Source organism: Polypterus senegalus, chromosome 13 (genome assembly GCF_016835505.1).
Source record: "Polypterus senegalus isolate Bchr_013 chromosome 13, ASM1683550v1, whole genome shotgun sequence".
NCBI lineage: Eukaryota > Metazoa > Chordata > Cladistia > Polypteriformes > Polypteridae > Polypterus > Polypterus senegalus.
In genome coordinates this window covers 33,441,245-33,460,150 of record NC_053166.1, presented here as the reverse complement: position 1 = coordinate 33,460,150, position 18,906 = coordinate 33,441,245, and the positions used below count along the sequence as shown (strand labels likewise).

General features: G+C 41.4%; 1 protein-coding gene across 2 annotated transcripts in view; it reads right to left on the bottom strand.

The window, feature by feature from the left end:
* Window positions 1–14,598, bottom strand: part of LOC120543403 (proline-rich protein 7) — a 69,296-nt gene extending 54,698 nt beyond the window's left edge. For both annotated transcript variants that reach the window (XR_005636329.1, XM_039776493.1), the window contains exon 1: window positions 14,551–14,598. The gene's annotated coding sequence lies outside the window, so the exon portion shown is untranslated. The remainder of the gene's footprint in view (window positions 1–14,550) is intronic.
* Between the last annotated feature and the right edge of the window lie 4,308 nt (window positions 14,599–18,906).

Here is an 18,906-nt window from a genome sequence, read left to right as displayed (position 1 = left end):
ACGGAAAACGTGGACTTCAGCAACTGGAAAGTTCTGAGTCTGGAAGCATCATAAATGTCACTGTGGCCTGCCCAGATTGAAAATGAGAGGGATTTACTACCAGTGCAAACAGCAGGATTATGGAAGATAAAATGAGGTTATGCCTCATTGTTCTCAATTCTACTTTTTGTAAAAATTGATTGATTTGTATGGAATGATTGCAATAAAATTAATAAAATAAAAAAAAAAAATGAGGTTATGCCAAAACGGAGAAGAGCAGAGAAGTTTCTCAACTGTTTGCCAAATCTGGAACGCATATAAAATTGAGGGTCTTAAGACAGAGAAACATAACATTGATATCAAAAAAATGACAGGAATAAGAGAGAGAGGTCAGAGGAATACCATGTTAAATTCAGCAAAAAACCAGGATGGTGAGTTAGTGGAAGAGTTTACTCTGCTCCACATCATCCACAGATGAAGCGTAAAATACCTGATAATATACAGTAATTCTATTCTAATTAATATCATTCTAAATCGTGCATAGACAACTCCCCTTTCCTATTGGATCATGAGTCAGAATTGAGTGGTTAAAGGAAGGTCTTTTTTTATACCAAGGAAAGGCAGAGAGAAGATATCTAATTTCTGACCCATATTGTAAGTGTGGGGATTGGTAGTAGCAGAAGTAGCAATAGTAGTAGTAGTAGCAGTAATTTTATCATATGTACTTGCATGTCTTAACAATGTAGAACATAATGCCAATTTCCTGAGCAATAAAAGGCAGGATGTTCATTTTAATAATCTTTTAATAATTTTACTAATCCAGAACGAAATAACAGTGGGTGAAAGGATCACGAGGAAAGGAAACGTTAATGCCCTTATATTTAAACAAATTAACCAATGGAATGAATGCATTATGGAAAAACAAGCCAGCAGCATAGTGATTTTAACATAATGAGAGCAGATGTAGGCCAAATAATTGTCAGACATGGTCACAAAAGAACTAAACAAACTAAGTGCTGTGGACATGGAGTCCCAAACAACTTCCAATAATGCCCACTGGAGGGGGGTATCACCATCAAACCCTGGCCAGTAATAAGGGCAAGTGCCAAATCTTTACAAAAATGTTTACAAAATAAAAATGATTATATTACAAAAAAGCTCTATAAATACATGAAGCTCCATAAGTACACTAAGCATAAAGGAGTTGCCAGCAAAGGCAATCCAAGGTGAACAAGTCCCATAACAGAAATCTAAGGCGAGGTCAAAAATAGTAATTGATTCAGTGATTCACAAAAAGCACAGAAAAAGTCACAAGTAAACTCACCACTTTTCGACAGGTTCAAAATGAATCGCCAGGAACTGTGGGAGATCCTTCAGATTTACCAAAGCCCATTGAATATAAGATCTTCCAAAGAAAATGTAAATTTCTGCAGTCTACAAGGCTTCTCTGAATCAAGCACTAGGAGAGATGTGTGGAAGGGCAGAGTGAAAGTAATGTGTTGTAGCAGTAGGGGGCGCTAGCGCTCCCTTGAACCCTCAGGTACCACGCTAAACATCAGGTAAAAGTGAAATAATTATTCTTTTAATTATAAGAATTACGTGCACTAAGCACCCTCCACTCCACACTACTCATAAATAAACCAATAACTACAATAAATTGCAATCCTCCACTCCCAGACGTGTTGCCCTCCTACCACCCTGCTCAGCTCACCGTCTGGGAGCTCCCACAATCCTTTTATAGTTTACTGACCCGGAAGTGTTTTTCATCCTTCAGTCCATAATTCCCTATCACTTCCGGGTCAGATAAAAGTCCTTTTTTTTTCACCCCGGAAGTACATCATCCCTTCCGCTCATGTGGTATAGGGCAAAAAGAAGTCTTTGGTCCTCCCTGCAGCTCCCTCTTGCGGCCCCTGTGGTATCCAGCAGGGCTGAGGATAAAAACTACAAAGTCCGTGACTCCCTGCTGGTCTTCGGGGCACCTCCATACTGCAGGGAGGGCTCCATCTGGCGGCCTGGGGGACTTGGCCGGGATAAACTGCTGGGCACAGTCCACAGTGTATAATATGCAGAAGGAGACATGTTATTTACTGTCCGTCAAAAATTAATAAAATCATTCTCACCCAGGTAAATTAATTTATGAATGCATACTGCAGACAGTGTGTGAGGAGCTTTGCATCAAAATTCGTCAAAGATTGGGGAATAATTAGAGCGGTCAAATGACTGCTTGTGTTGCTTTAGGAGGATAACAGCCAAACTATTTGAGGAATTTAATTTGGAACAAAGACAGATGAATACATCATCTGCATAAATGGAGATGTTAACTGTTTTCTATAAAGTAGAAAGGAGCACAGGAGTCACCTCATCAGGAACCTGCAATTTTCAAGAGTTCAAAGAATCATCCTTTCTAATGATGTAAAAACTATTACTTTCTGAAGAGGAAGATAAAAAATTTGCCAAAAAAAAAATCAGAATAGAATTTTAAAAATAGTTACTGATATCCACAGGGCTGCTAATAAAGATTTCTGATTTATTTTTAATGGATCTAATAGTACAATGAGGACACTAAATAAATTGCACAAATTAAAGACACCAAGCATATCAAATCTTCCCCAGCATAATAACTAGATTAGGCAGTCAATAAATAAAACAGTATCAAAGTTTGTAACAAGTTCCATTATCCCAGAAGTGTGGTCGAAATATACCACTGCAAGGGACAAAAATATAAAAGCATTCATTAAAATGTGAATGTGCCAGTAATTTAGTAGTAATCAATTGCCTCCAAAGCTTGTAAATGGAATTCTGAGACATTCTAGATACAGCTGGAAAGGCTGCAAACCAACTTCACTAGCTCTTTTCATTACTGGAAACATTCAGCTGATGCTGAACTTAAATAAAGCAAAAAAATTATCTTCCTTCCTGCTGCAGGAGCAACTGAAAGTTCACAGGCTTCCCATGTAATGTGCCTGTCGTCCACCAGTTGATGAAGGGAACATTTAAAACTGGCCACTGACCTGGCCATGTGCTCACTTTCTGTCTTCTCTCCAAGGAAGGCTATCTGTTCTTTTAATCAGCAGAAGGGGGCTCGTGCAGGGTGACGTCAATGCCACTGCGTGCTTGCTGTATTTGTGCGCGCTAAAGTGACAGCTCCCATTTGGATAAATGCTCTGATAAAATTCCTGTCTTGACAACAATAAAGCTGCTTTTTTTTGGGGGGAAATTGGACTCACCTCCTCCTCTCCGGTGCAAGTCTGCAATAGAAATAAAATCTTGCTGTATTTCTTTATATACCCTGCTTAGTGCCTCAATAAATACAAATTACCATCAATATACCAATAATCTAGTTGTCCATTAATCACTCAGACTATGGAATCAATACAGGTTGCACTTCAAGGCTGAGAAGCTTTTATCTGTTGCACCTCTACAGGTTAATCACCTTTTCAACCCTCTCAAACCTACTGTACACAGTATTTAATCTTTGGAAAATGTCCAGGATTAAAACGATTTAAAAAATGTACAATGTTTTTGCATCTTATGAATAAATTTACAGTGCATCCGGAAAGTATTCACAGCGAATCACTTTTTCCACATTTTGTTATGTTACAGCCTTATTCCAAAATGGATTAAATTCATTTCTTTCCTCAGAATTCTACACACAACACCCCATAATGACAACGTGAAAAAAGTTTACTTGAAGTTTTTGCAAATTTATTAAAAATAAAAAAACTGAGAAATCACATGTACATAAGTATTCAAAGCCTTTGTTCAATACTTTGTTGATGCACCTTTGGCAGCAATTACAGCCTCAAGTCTTTTTGAATATGATGCCACAAGCTTGGCACACCTATCCTTGGCCAGTTTTGCCCATTCCTCTTTACAGCACCTCTCAAGCTCCATCAGGTTGGATGGGAAGCGTCGGTGCACAGCCATTTTAAGATCTGGGCTCTGGCTGGGCCACTCAAGGACATTCACAGAGTTGTCCTGAAGCCACTCCTTTGATATCTTGGCTGTGTGCTTAGGGTCGTTGTCCTGCTGAAAGATAAACCATCGCCCCAGTCTGAGGTCAAGAGCGCTCTGGAGCAGGTTTTCATTCAGGATGTCTCTGTACATTGCTGCAGTCATCTTTCCATTTATCCTGACTAGTCTCCCTGTTCCTGCCACTGAAAAACATCCCCACAGCATGATGCTGCCACCAACATGTTTCACTGTATGGATGGTATTGGCCTGGTGATGAGCGGTGCCTGGTTTCCTCCAAACGTGACGCCTGGCATTTACACCAAAGAGTTTAATCTTTGTCTCATCAGATCAGAAAATTTTGTTTCTCATGATCTGAGAGTCCTTCAGGTGCCTTTTGGCAAACTCCAGGCGGGCTGCCATGTGCCTTTTACTAAGGAGTGGCTTCAGTCTGGCCACTCTACCATACAGGCCTGATTGGTGGATTGTTGCAGAGTTGGTTGTCCTTCCAGAAGGTTCTCCTCTCTCCACAGAGGACCTCTGGAGCTCTGACAGAGTGACCATCGGGTTCTTGGTCACCTCCCTGACTAAGGCCCTTTCTTCCCAAATCGCTCAGTTTAGATCGCCGGCCAGATCTAGGAAGAGTCCTGGTGGTTTCAAACTTCTTCCACTTACAGATGATGGAGGGCATTGTGCTCATTGGGACCTTCAAAGCAGCAGAAATTTTTTTGTAACCTTCCCCAGATTTGTGCCTTGAGACAATCCTGTCTCGGAGGTCTACAGACAATTCCTTTGACTTTATGCTTGGTTTGTGCTCTGACATGAACTGTCAACTGTGGGACCTTATATAGACAGGTGTGTGCCTTTCCAAATCATGTCCAATCAACTGAATTTACCACAGGTGGACTCTAATTAAGCTGCAGAAACATCTAAAAGATGATCAGGGGAAACAGGAAGCACCTGAGCTCAATTTGGAGCTTCATGGCAAAGGCTGTGAATACTTATGTACATGTGATTTCTCAGTTTTTTTATTTTTAATAAATTTGCAAAAATCTCAAGTAAACTTTTTTTTGTCATTATGGGGTGTTGTGTGTAGAATTCTGAGGAAAAAAATGAATTTAATCCATTTTGGAATAAGGCTGTAACATAACAAAATGTGGAAAAAGTGATGCGCTGTGAATACTTTCTGGATGCACTGTAGCTTCCTAGCAAGACATTTTTCCACTATTTTCAAATCAGAAATTTTGCTTAAAATAACCTACATAATTTTTAACAACTACCCCCCATTTCCATTCCAGAAGAAATACCAATCAGTCTTGAAGACTCAGACAGCATCTCAACAATATATAAAAACAACTTAAAGTATCTTCCTTTTGAAGATGGAGATACAGTGATCCTAGGGAAAGCATCATTCATTTAATATCCCAGGAAAGGAGTGGAAGAAAGCTATGCATAGAATACACTCTAGATCCACATGTATAAAGCATTTAGAGGATATGTGCAGAACTTTTTCAAAACCTGGCAGGATCTAATCAATAATATTTTAGAACTAGACATTAAGCCTGTTACAATAACGGGTGCTAGAACAGTAGTGCATAAACATTAGTAGGAACAGTCTATATTAAATGGCATGGGACCTTGTATGTGGCTGTAATATGCGTCACTGTATTGTGTGCCTTTCATTTTCTCTTTCAGTAATACTGGTTTGTATTTCCGTAAAAAGCCTGTAATTTTGTCTGACAGTAATACAGTGGAACCTCGGTTCACGACCATAAATTGTTCCAAAACTCTGGTCGTAACCTGATTTGGTCGTGAACCGAAGTAATTTCCCCCATAGGATTTTATGTAAATACAATTAATCCGTTCCAGACCGTACGAACTGTATGTAAATAGATTTTTTTTTAAGTTTTTAAGCACACATATAGTTAATTATACCATTGAATGCACAGCGTAATAGTAAACTAAATGTAAGAGAAAACCTTGAACAACAGAGAAAACTAGCACTACAAGAGTTTGCGCTATAGCCTTACCACCCGCCCAATAAAAACACTTTTTTTTAATGAGTTTTAAGCACAGGGAAAAAAATGAACATTTGAAAAATCCGTAATTTAATAAACAACCAAGAAAAGTAACATTGCAAGAATGCATGCGCGCGCTTGTGTGTGTGTGTGTCTCTCTCTCTCGCGGGCCTGCATGTGTGTCTGTCTGTCTGTCTCTCGTGTGTGTGTCTCTCAATCGCGCGCACCTCTGTGTGTGTGTGTCTCTCGCGCGCACCTGTGTGTATGTGTCTCGCACGCCTGTGTGTGTGTGTGTGTGTGTCTGTCTATCTGTCTGTCTGTTGCGCGTGCCTGTGTGTGTGTCTCTCTCGCGTGCGCCTGCGTGTGTGTGTCTGTCTTGAGCGCGCCTGTGTGTGTGTCTCTCTCACGCACACACCTGTGTGTGCCTCTCTCTCTGCACAGGAAGAGACTGAACACGTGCCGTGTGGCCCTGCGCATGCACACTTCACCAGAAGACATACACACACGGACACGTGGACGCACACAATGGTTTTATTAAAGAGGATAAGCTCTTAAAGCACTGAGGAAGCAGATTCTCTTATGTTTGTTTTCTTCTCCATTTATCTATATGCGCCTAATTAACTCATCAATTTATTCATTTTTACATTTTAGTCTGTTGGCCATGCTCTCTTTCTCAGGGGTGGGGGTTGATCTGTTTTCAATCCTATTTTTTGTAAAAATTGATTTCTGCATGGAATGATTACTATAAAATCAATAAAATTTAAAAATAAATAAATAAAATACACATTATACTGTTTTATTGCTGTCCACTGGGCAAGCACCCCACTGAGGGAGGCTGGTTCATGTGCACCACTAAGAACACACCATACAAGACTCTATATAGCCTAGGCCAGGAACTGCCACTGCTCATCATCATAATCAAATTTATCAGTGGCAAAAAAGGGGAGAATATTTGTCTAAATCCTCAGGAATATTAACAGGAAAAACTACATCAACTAGAGGAAAATACAGCTTGAGTGTTTGAATCTTTATCAAAGAACTGCTACAAGCTGGTACATTTTTATAATTTTTCTTTTGCACACTTATGCTTTTGGGGGTGTTGGATCTTAGGGAATTCAAATGTACTAGTGTTATAAGAATAGCTTTAGACTGGAACAATTTTGAATTTTAATAAAATTACTTTTTGTACTTACTGCATTGCCATTTTGTGGCTCTACTGCCATGATGTAACAATCAGTTTCTAGTGGGCACAGTTCCAGGAAGTCATGCCATGTGACGTCACTTATACAACACTTTATACACTTGTCCTATGTATTATGCATCATTCAAGAGGATGGACTTAGTACAAAAGACATGCCTGTGCATTCACTATAATTGTTTCTTGGTAAAAAGAGTTTTTAGCTAGTTTCTACTTGACAGTGATTTTAGTTTTTTCAATTTCACTTTGACAAATGATTTCTTCTTCCTGATTTTGACCCTTGTTAAATTAAAAGACAAACGTTTATATCCTGATTCTTTATCTTGCCCATGCGGCTTACTGTTGTTTTCCATTCCCGCAAAACAAGTACTGTACAATGCCAAACAGACCATTCATGGTTATGAGCAAGAAGAATGTATGTCCTTGGTCGGGAAAGGCTTAAACACTACAAGAAACGAAATAAAGTTAACAGGACAGATAGTCATCTTTAAAATGATGTAGTCTAATGATGATAAGTTATTTTTGCACAGGCTACGAATATGCACTCCTCCAAACAAAAGTCTAATCTCAAGATGTGAATAAGTGCTTTGAAACAATCTTGAGTCCAAAGACATACTTGTCAAGTTTTCAGGATTTATTGCCCTTCAGAGTGCCACTGTAAACCATTCAGGCAAATACATTTTTTTTAATTATTTATAATGCTTCAATTAACAAAAAGATTTTTAGGACAAATGAAAATATATCATGGTTGTGAAAAAAATAACCTAGATGTCAAAAATATAAAACCTATCTTTTATGGTTTCCAAAGAGCACTGAAAAAACAATTAGTAAAAACAGGTAGAACAAGCAAAACACCCTACAGAGGAGTTAACATTTCTGTGTCATTAGCATCGGTGTGTATCCTCATATCAAACAAGTACATTAAGAAAATTAATACTGGACCAAAATCTTCATGAACATTATCCATTATATTATTCAGTATCCATTAGGGATACTCTTCTTCTTTATGAGACTTTGACATCTCTTAAATACTTTTAAATAAAGCCTTCCTAACTGATTATTGTTAACTACAGTCAACATGCAAAAACAAGCTGGTTATCTAAAAAAGAATTTCACTTTAAAGCCATAAATTTACCCTGAATAAGAAATACTGTAGACCGGAAGACAAATTAACAGCCACAAGGGTATCTAAAGGCTGGGTGTGAAAATACTTAGATTAGCTGATTGCTAAACTCTTTGAAAGGTTCATCTAAGCATTTATTTATAAAATACACAAATTATTTTCTGGAATGATGCATTTCAAGTTAGCCATCCCCATTCCTATACTACTGAGAAAAATATGATTTGGAAAATTAGTCTTTGATTGCAATAAAATATCTTTTGCATCTACTCAGAAACCTTAGTTTACACAACAGCAACCATGTGCTACAAGGGAATGATCAATAGCAGAATTGTGAATATAAATAAAATATTATGCCGGGCCTGCACCCATGGGGCTCGGCCAGGCATAGCCCGAAGAGGCAACGTGGGTCCCCTTCCCATGGGCTCACCACCTGTAGGAGGGGCCAAGGAGGCTGGGTGCAGTGTGAGTCAGATGGTGGCCGAAGGCGGGGACCCTGGCGGTTCGATCCTCGGCTACAGAAGCTGGCTCTTGGGACGTGGAATATCACCTCTCTGAAGGGGAAGGAGCCTGAGCTAGTGCAAGAGGTTGAGAAGTTCTGGTTAGATATAGTCGGGCTCATCTCTACGCACTGCATGGACTCTAGAACCAGTCTCCTTGAGAGGGGCTGGACTCTCTACCACTCTGGGGTTGGCCCCGGTGAGAGGCGCCGAGCGGGTGTGGGCATACTTATTGCCCCCCAACTTGGAGCCTGTTCATTGGGGTTCACCCCAGTAGACGAGAGGGTAGCCTCCCTCCCTTGGGGGACGGGTTCTAACTGTTGTTTGCACATATGCGCCAAACAGCAGTCTGAAGTACCCACCCTTTTTTGAGTCCCTGAAGGGGGTGCTAGAGGGCGCACCTGCTGGGGACTCCCTCATTCTGCTGGGAGATTTCAATGCTCACGTGGGCAATGACAGTGAGACCTGGAAGGGCATGATTGGGAGGAATGGCCCCTCCGATCTGAACCCGAGTGGTGTTTTGTTATTGGACTTCTGTGTTCATCACGGATTGTCCATAACGAACACCATGTTCAGGCATACGGGTGTCCATATGTGCTCCTGGCACCAGGATACCCTAGGCCTCAGTTCGATGATCGTCTTCGTGATCATGTCATCGGACTTGCAGCCACATGTCCTGGACACTCAGGCAAAAAAGAGGGGCGGAGCTAACAACTGATCACCACCTGTTGGTGAGTTGGCTTCGATGGTGGGGGATGATGCCGGTCAGGCCTGGTAGGCCCAAACGTATTGTGAGGGTCTGCTGGGAACGTCTGACAGAGTCCCCCTGTCAGAAGTTGCTTCAACTCCCACCTCTGGCAGAACTTTGACCACGTCCCGAGGAAGGTGGGGGACATTGAGTCTGAATGGGCCTCTATTGTTGAGGCGGCTGAATGGAGTTGTGGGCGTAAGGTGGTCGGTGCCTGTCGTGGTGGCAATCCTGAACCCGTTGGTGGAAACCAGTGGTGAGGGATGCTGTCAGGCTGAAGAAGGAGTCCTACAGGACCCTTTTGTCCTGTGGGACTCCAGAGGCAGCTAACAGGTACTGGCAGGCCAAGCGGAATGCAGCTTCAATGGTTGCTGAGGCAAAAACTCTGGCCTGGGAGGAGTTTCGGGAGGCCATGGAAAACAACTTCCGGACAGCTTCGAGGAGATTATAGTCCACCATCCGGCATCTCAGGAGGGGGAAGTAGTGCAGTGTCAACACAGTATATGGTGGGGATGGTGCGCTGCTGACCTCAGTGTGGGATGTTGTAGGTCGCTGGGGGGAGTACTTCGAAGACCTCTTCAATCCCACTAACATGTCTTCCAATAAGGAAGCAGAGCCTGGGGACTTGGTGGTGGGCTCTCCCATCTCTGGGACTGAGGTCACCGAGGTGGTCAAAAAACTCCCTGGTGGCAGGGCCCTGGGGGTAGATGAGATACGCTCAGAGTTCCTCAAGGCTCTGGATGTTATAGGACTGTCTTGGTTGACACACCTCTGCAACATCACATGGACATCGGGGACAGTGCCTCTGGTTTGGCAGACCGGGTTGGTGGTCCCCCTGTTTAAGAAGGGGGACCGGAGGATTTGTTCCAACTACAGAGGGATCACATTCCTCAGCCTCCCTGGAAGAGTCTATTCGGGGGTCCTGGAGAGGAGGGTCCATCAGATAGTCTAACCTCGGATTCAGGAGAAACAGTGTGGTTTTTGTCCTGGTCGCGGAACAGTGAACCAGCTCTACACCCTTAGCAGAAACCTGGAGGGTGCATGGGAGTTTGCCCAACCAGTCTACGTGTGTTTTGTGGACTTGGAAAAGGTGTTCAACCGTGTCCCTTGGGGGAATCCTGCAGGGGGTGCTCCGGGAGTACCTGACCTCCAGATAAGAACTGTTCGGTCCCTGTATAACCGGTGTCACAGCTTGGTCCGCATTGCCGGCAGTAAGTTGAACCTGTTTCAGGTGAGAGTTGGACTCCGCCAAGGCTGCCCTTTGTCACCAATTCTGTTCATAACTTTTATGGACAGAATTTCTGGGCGCAGCCAGGGCATTGACGGGATCTGGTTTGGTGGGCTCAGGATTGGGTCACTGCTTTTTGCAGATGATGTTGTCTTGTTTGCTTTATCAGGCCGTGATCTTCAGCTCTCCCTGGATCAGTCTGCATCCGAGTTTGAAGCGACTGGGATGGGAATCAGCACCTCCAAATCCAAGACCATGGTTCTCACCTGGAAAAAGGTGGAGTGCCCTCTCAGGATTGGGAGCGAGATCCTGTCCTAAATGCAGGAGTTTAAGTATCTCGGGGTCTTGTTCACGAGTGAGGGAAGAATACAGCGGGAGATCGACAGGCGGATCGGTGCTGCGTCCGCAGTAACGTGGGCTCTGCATTGGTCTGTTGTGGTGAAAAAGGAGCTGAGCCGTAAGGCAAAGCTCTCAATTTACCAGTCAATCTACGTTCCTACCCTCACCTATGGTCATAAGCTATGGGTAGTGACTGAAAGAATGAGATCACGAATACAAGTGGCTGAAATGAGTTTCCTCCGCAGGGTGCCTGGGCTTTCCCTTAAAGATAGAGTGAGAAGCTTGGTCACCTGGAAGGTGATCAGAGTACAGCCACTGCTCCTCCGCATCGAGAGAAGTCAGATGAGGTGGCTCGGGCATCTAATGAGGCTGCCTCCTGGACGCCCCCGTGGTGAAGTGTTCTGGGCACGTCTAACCAGGAGGAGGCCCCAGGGAAGACCTAGGACACGCTGGAGAGACTATGTCTCTCGGCTGGCCTGGGAACGCCTCGGTATTCCCCCAGAAGAGCTAGAAGTGGCCAGGGAGAGGGAAGTCTGGGGATCTCTGCTCAAACTGCTGCCCCCACGACCCAATCTCGGATAAGCGGAAGAGGATGGATGGATGGATAAAATATTATAAAATAAATACAGTATACAAAATATATAAAAATACAATTTCCTGAAGGGCAGATGAGGAAGTGATCAACAATTGCATGAAGCCCTTGGTGTAACTTATTGCATCTAAAGGTTTTGCAATTACTAAAGATGAGAAGAAATTATTTAAGACAAGACGATGAATGCTTGATTACATTATTTATGGAATGAATGAAGCATTAAGAAAATTCAAAACTTTAACTTTCAGTGGTCCCCATATTAACAGATAAATAATATCTGTGTTAATAGAAGGTTGCAATCCTCTGGTAAGGCAGGCACCCTTCTCAACTAGAGTCTGTATAGATTAATGCCATTGTACAAATTCTACAGTGTAGCAGCACATGTAAATATTCCATGCAAATAATGCTCATTTGAAATTAAATGAACAGATAATCCCTTTCTCAACCCACTCCAGCTCACGACTTCCACTAAATCAAGCATGCATGTAGCACAGCAGTAGGCAATAATTTACATAAAAAGAGAAATACAAGAGAAAGCCTGCAAGTAGGATTTCTTTCGTTTAACAATCCAGCACTACCACTAATCTCCATGGCTACATGCTGATAGTGCCCTTTTCTACTAAAAAATATTTTCTGCAACGCATATCCTGTTAGGTCTTTCCACATACTGCAATAAGGCAAACGGGTTTAGATGACTTAATCAAAAGGCAGGCAAGTTACTTTTGCCCTCCTATATGAACTTTCCACATTCAGTTGTTTTTCTTTTCTGTTGTCAGAAATCCATGAGCAACTGGAGTTATGGTAATTTAAAATTAAAACTAAAATTTCAAGTAAAAACAAATAGAATAACTAATAAAAAGGGAGACAACACACAAACACACAAAAAATGTACAGAGACTGTGTTATCCATCCATCCATCCATTATCCAATCCCCTGTATCCTAACTACAGGGTCACGGGGGTCTGCTGGAGCCAATCCCAGCCAACACAGGGCGCAAGGCAGGAAATAAACCCCGGGCAGGGCGCCAGCTCACCACAGGAGACTGCATTATTTATATGATTTCCAGATCTGCTTTTTTGACTGTAGTGATGGAGGAAGATGTGGCCTAGTCAGTAGCAACAATTGGTGTCAAGCAAAAAAAAAAAAAAAGGGTGCCAGTCCATTCCAGGCAACACTGACAATGACCCTAAACTCATTTAGAACCTAACAGCTTATTTTTAGACTTTTGGAGGACACCATGAACTCTGGCGAAACCCCACATAAGGAGTTACCTCCACAAAATACCACAAGGAAGCAATCCTGAGAGATATTAGTTGTACAAAGTAATATAAATTCATAAAACAGAAACCCTAAATTCCTAATGGATTGTACAAATTTATCATAGTCCTCAGAAGAAACCACAAGAACACTGAGAAACACTGGGAATGTCTAAGCATGTGGCACTTCTGGTGGACCTGAACTATGGTTCAAACAGCAATTTCCTGCAACACTGAGACACTGTGTGTCCCATTAAAACAAATGAAATGGAATTGTCCAGTTTTCATTTGCCTTGTTTTTCATATATTGGGCAGGCAATGTAGTGTAATTGCTAATGTTTTAGACTTCAAGCCCTGGGGTAGTGGGTTCAAATCCTGCTACTGATAATGTGTGACAACAGACAAGTCCCTGGGGTAGTGGGTTCAAATCCTGCTACTGATAATGTGTGACAACAGACAAGTCACTTTATATGGAATTGGAAAAATAAAAGAAATGTAATCAATTGGATCTCAGATATTATAAGTCACATTGGATTAAGGTGTCAGCAAAATCCTACATCTCTATCACTTCAACAGATGGTGCACTCAAATATTAACAGTTTTACGAATATCATACCATACTGTCATAAAACAGAGACTTATAACTCTGATATGCCAACAGATGGCACATCACAAACATTTGAAGAAATGCATTTCAATAATATAAATGTTTGTGATGTGTCATCTGTTGGAATGACAATCACTGTGCACTTTATTTGCACGTGCATTACAAAATACATTCCAATAGATGTTGCATTGCACGCATAAACACTGAGGTCTTTGTTTATTACTTAGATTTCAACCAATTTCAGATGGGTAACACAGCCAGTAAGCTAATAATAGTATATATGCACAAAGCGATTAGCATCATTTTACCAATTGTTTTGAATAAGACAATCACTGACGCTAAATGACAAAAAAGAGAAGAAACAGGTAAATCCTGGAAATGTTAGATTTCATCTTCTGTAAGTTTTCTGTCTAACTCTGTAGGCCAGTAAACAGCTGACCACTGTTACAGGTTTAATCCTGGCAGGGGGTTGTTATGGAAAACATGAGCACTGCGTAACTGTGAAATGAGTAAATGATTGCAATGCAGCTGTCTCTCTTTATCTCTTTCTATATATAATGTCATATATCAAATGACATAAAACAAATATACTAACTAAACCTTTCATGTTTGTTTCCTATCATCCTTGAGCTGCAGCAATTTACTTACTTAGCAACACACACTGTGTCAACCCAAATGCACTTGTCATGTTGCGTCCGCAACATTAAGCTATACAGTATACACTCTGAATGCTGAAGGCATCCCAAAGTCCAAAAAGATAAAGTTAGCTTGCCTGCTATTACCTCTCCTATAAAAAAAAAAAACACACACACACAAAAAAAACATAAGCCTTTGAAATCGTGTCCCCTTCAATTTCAGCCCTGCGTCTTTTTATTCACACATCGACTTGACTCCTCGCTGCGTCCACTTGACGTTCTCCTGTGCACAATGAACACGCTTATCCGAGCACCTTTGGAGAGCGCTAAAGAAAATGACAACATATGAACTTGGGAGGACGTCGGAGCGCGGACGTACCTGGGCGTCTTCTGCTTAATCTCCGATCTGTCTGGCTCTCGCTCTCTCTCTGTCTGTCTGTCTTTCTTTCTTTCCTGCTTCCTCCGTGTCTTCCTTCTTTTCCTCGGTGCGTCTGTGGTTGCCTGTTTTTTTTTCCAAATCCAGTCACGAGGAAGCGGAGCTCCTAGCACATCAGTGTGACACGCCAACGCTCCACTGGCTTCTTCCTCCGGCGCGCCGCGCCGCGCCGCGCTAACCTGCCGAAGACTCGCGCCTTTCAGACTCTAAAGTCGTTGGGAGTCACGCGGCCGTCACGCGACCAGTCCTTGCACAGTGTAACCTGTGTGGGTTCCCGCGGGTTGTGAAATGAACGCGTGAATAGGGCAGCTTGGCGTGGGGTGTCTTGTCGCTTCCAGGTTGGGCGCCAATCGTGCTGTCAGCGTCCGCGCAGCAGGTGAGTTTTACGCCGTTTGCTCCTTCAGAGCGTGGCTCCTCCCAAACTCATGGAAAGCTTACTTTCCCCTTTAACCGTTTCCTGTACCCCTGTTGCGCCTAGAGGTCTCTTTCTGACGACCACACCCTCTGTAAGACCCCGTCCGTTGGGAGGAGGTCGCTATGGCAACCATCGTGCGCGGTGCTAGCGTTTTCCACGCCACGAGGTGCACACGTAGAGAGGTGAGCGCGATTCTCGGTAGCTTTAAACCTCGGGAAGGAGGAGTCCGCATTTCCTTTGTGGAGAAATCACGTAACCAGAGTTCCTGAGGGTGGTTCGTATTTGTCACGAACCTCAAAGCACATCTAGTGTTATACGGTAGTTTCTGAATGTTATTGATGTAAAACTCCGTTTCTAGGGTCTTCTTTAAAAGAGGCAGCAGTTACTCAGTATGGTTAGTATTTTACACAAATTCACGTGTCATGCTGAATTTAAACGCCGTTTAACTGTACTTAGGGGTTTAACCTCTGGTTCTGCATCTGCACGACATGAGGTACAGGTTAGTAAATTCAATTAGCACTGGGCGCAGAACAGTATTTATTGACTCCCTGTGTGATTAGTATTTTGGAAATGGTTCCGTATTTCATTAGAAATTTCCATTGGTTCAGTGTTCAGTTGATATTATATATTTATTACAATACCTGGCTATCATTTGGAATAGGGTATTTGACTGTTTAGCGATCGATAGATAGATAGCACTTTATTTGTCCCCATGGGACAGTCTGGATTTTTGAAGAAGCTCAGTAAATTTCATTACAAGCAACAAGTATACATCAACATGACTAAAAAGAAAGAAAACCCTCAGTCGTGGCTAAAGATAAAAGGACTAGTCACAGTCAGACATTACAAAGGTTTATTACTGTTAGTATAAAGGAGCACCACTTTTTCTCATTTTGAATGAAAAATTATATCATGTTATGTTTGGACACTCAAAACTCCAAGGCATTACACTCTCTCCACCCCTCTCGGATTGAATCGTACAACATCTGGACAACTGAAACTTGAGGAGGGAGAGACACATACCTCCTATGTGAAACACCACACACTCCATCCTTATGTTAGTAAATATGGACAATCATCTGATCTAATGTTATCTCCAATGAGGATGACCCCCAACCTCTCTCTTTGATCTAATATTAGTTAATCTAGATATTTGAAACTCAAAGGGAAAAGCCTCTAATTTAATGATAAATGAATATGAAATTATGATACAGAATATATAAGTTTATTTTATTTTTAGCCTCCCTGGTCCACAAAGAGTTTTTCAGTCTTCTACCGGTACACTACTGAAAACTGCTATCTTAAACTATGACACCTCTGCAGTTATAAGGGTTGACCTCTGTAATGAAGCACTACAATTTTTTTTCATTTATAAAGGATACAATATTGTGGACTGGGCCTTCAGTCAAGCCAGGATTACACCTTGCAACAGGCATTCCAAGAGGAACCCCAATAATGAAAGCCTCATCTTGCTGATCCTCCCATTCTATCCTAATACTCTCTCCCACAGATCATTAAATAAAATTTCTCCATTATGTAGACAGATCCTTCCATAGGAGCCTTTTTTAAAGCCCTCCCTTAATCATCTTCTGTCAACCACCTAAATGATGAAAACTTCTTGTCCGCTGCTTATTTCACAGAGGAGACCCTCATTCACCACCAGGCACTTTGTGCTGGACAGGAGCCACTGTCACATGCAAATATGTTACCAAAGATATCCCTCTGGTAAATTCAATATTAATCAACAGGTCTCTTGCCAGTTTAAAAATCTTATTTACTGCATTTGTAGGAAGTATCCACCCTTCTTCAGAGGTAAAATATAGAGATGACTAGCAGACTATTTCAGGGAGCATGTTAAAGACCTTACAAAGCCTATTGTAGAACACTTTACATGCCATGATCATAGCTACAATGATCTCTCTATGGCCTTTCAACGGGCTTCAAAAACACTTTTCAAAGAAAATTAGAAGAAACTAGTCTCAGTCTCTACCTGGGATCACATAGTTCTTCATTTCTTAATGACAGATTAATTTTTTATTCTTTCCCTTCATTTTCTCTAATGACAACTTTTCTTCTACCCTGGTTTTGTTCCATCCTTCCCCTCCTATATATGTTACCTGCATTTTCCATTTCATTTGAACATCTAATGAAGTCTATTCAACCAAAATGTTGTGTCCTTTACTTTTTTAGCATGGAAATAGCCTTTAACCCTTTTCCACTTGTCACAGCATGATGTACTGCATTGTTAATAATGACACTCTGTTACATCTTCATTCTCTTCTCATCTGCTACCTTCAGTGAGTGGAGAGTGTGTCCAATATCTAAGTCTGCCCTTCTAATTGACTTGTTGATTCTGTGGGCCTCTATTAAAGTAATATTACCAGCCCAGCTCACCATAGCATAGGATATTGCAATCACAGAGTTGTGAAGTTGTGAAGTTGTGAAGAACTACCTACATTGAAGCAGCACAGTCTGCTAACAAAAAAGTATCTGCTCTGCATTTTCTCACACAGTTCCTTTGTGTTACAAGCCCAACTTATCATTGATTAGACCTCCAAGTTCTTGTAGCAGTGTACCTTAACCACATCCAATCCCTCAATAGTGACCAAATAGAGAGGTTCTTTGGTGTGGCCAAAGTCAATCACTAGTTCATTGGTTTTGTTGATGTTAAATTGCAGACAGTTTTTTCTGCACCAAGAAACAAAGTCTTCCACCTGACTTCAATACGATGCCTCATCCCCTTTACCAATACATCCCATTAGTGCAGAATTTATTTTAGAGAATTAATTCAAGTGACATGACCTGGTATTATACTTATATTCCAAGATAAACAGAGTGAAGAGCAAATTTTCTTTTATTAAAAATCAATGCTGTTCTGTCAAATTAGAATTACACTGTAGTTCTGCCTTTCATTACCTTTAAGCACTGCCTCTGTATATAATAACGAATAGGCAATGGTTACTAAGTCCAGATAGCATCTGGCATTGATATTCATTATGCTACATATTAGGCACAGATTAAGTGTATTGTTATGGAAAATAAAAAGTCGTGTATTAGCATAAATAGACATAAAACTAATTAAGAGCTTCTATAAGCATTAAATGTAGTGTGAATTAGATATGTCAATCAAATAGTTAAATAAAGGAATTTGCCATATTTCTTTTTTAGTTGAGCTCAGAATGGCCACCAATATTGAGTAACTCAGAAAGACAGAGAAGGAAGACGATATACAGAAACTGCCTAAGGACAGAGAAGGGGGAACAGGGGGAACACCTGTTGTTTGAAGGCCAGTTAGGAAATAATGGGAGCAAGGAATGATACTGAATGACGAAATACAGAAAATATTTGTGGCCAAGAAAGGGCCCGTGAGAAGCCAGCTGGAGTAGTGTATCAGAATAGACAGCAAATGCATTGTTATGAGCGAGGTCAAGATGATAAGAAATGATTATATAAACTGTTATTTTTGGCTTGTTCAGAGCTCAGCTCAGTTTGACCTAATTGGGATGAGTCTGTAGTATTGTTTATTGCAATAAAACTTATTACTCTGTTTGCCTATCCTCCGACTCCTACAACCTTCAAAATGCGTATTTTTCACTTCAACATGGTTAACATTGGACTTTTGTTCTGGGACTGAAAACAATTAGCTACTAGTTGTTAATTGTAATTACTATTAGACTCAATTTCTGTATGTAGTATGCCACTATGAAGTATGTGTTTTGTCACAGGTTCTTCGAATTGCTTAACATTAGCCAAACATTCTATGTTAGGTAAGCATTTTAGATTGAATATGTGTTGTACTTGATTACCACTGGTACCTTAATCTGGTTGAAATGTTGCACTGATTCTGTGTCTGTGTAGCACTAGGTACTAGTTTTGTGCTGGAC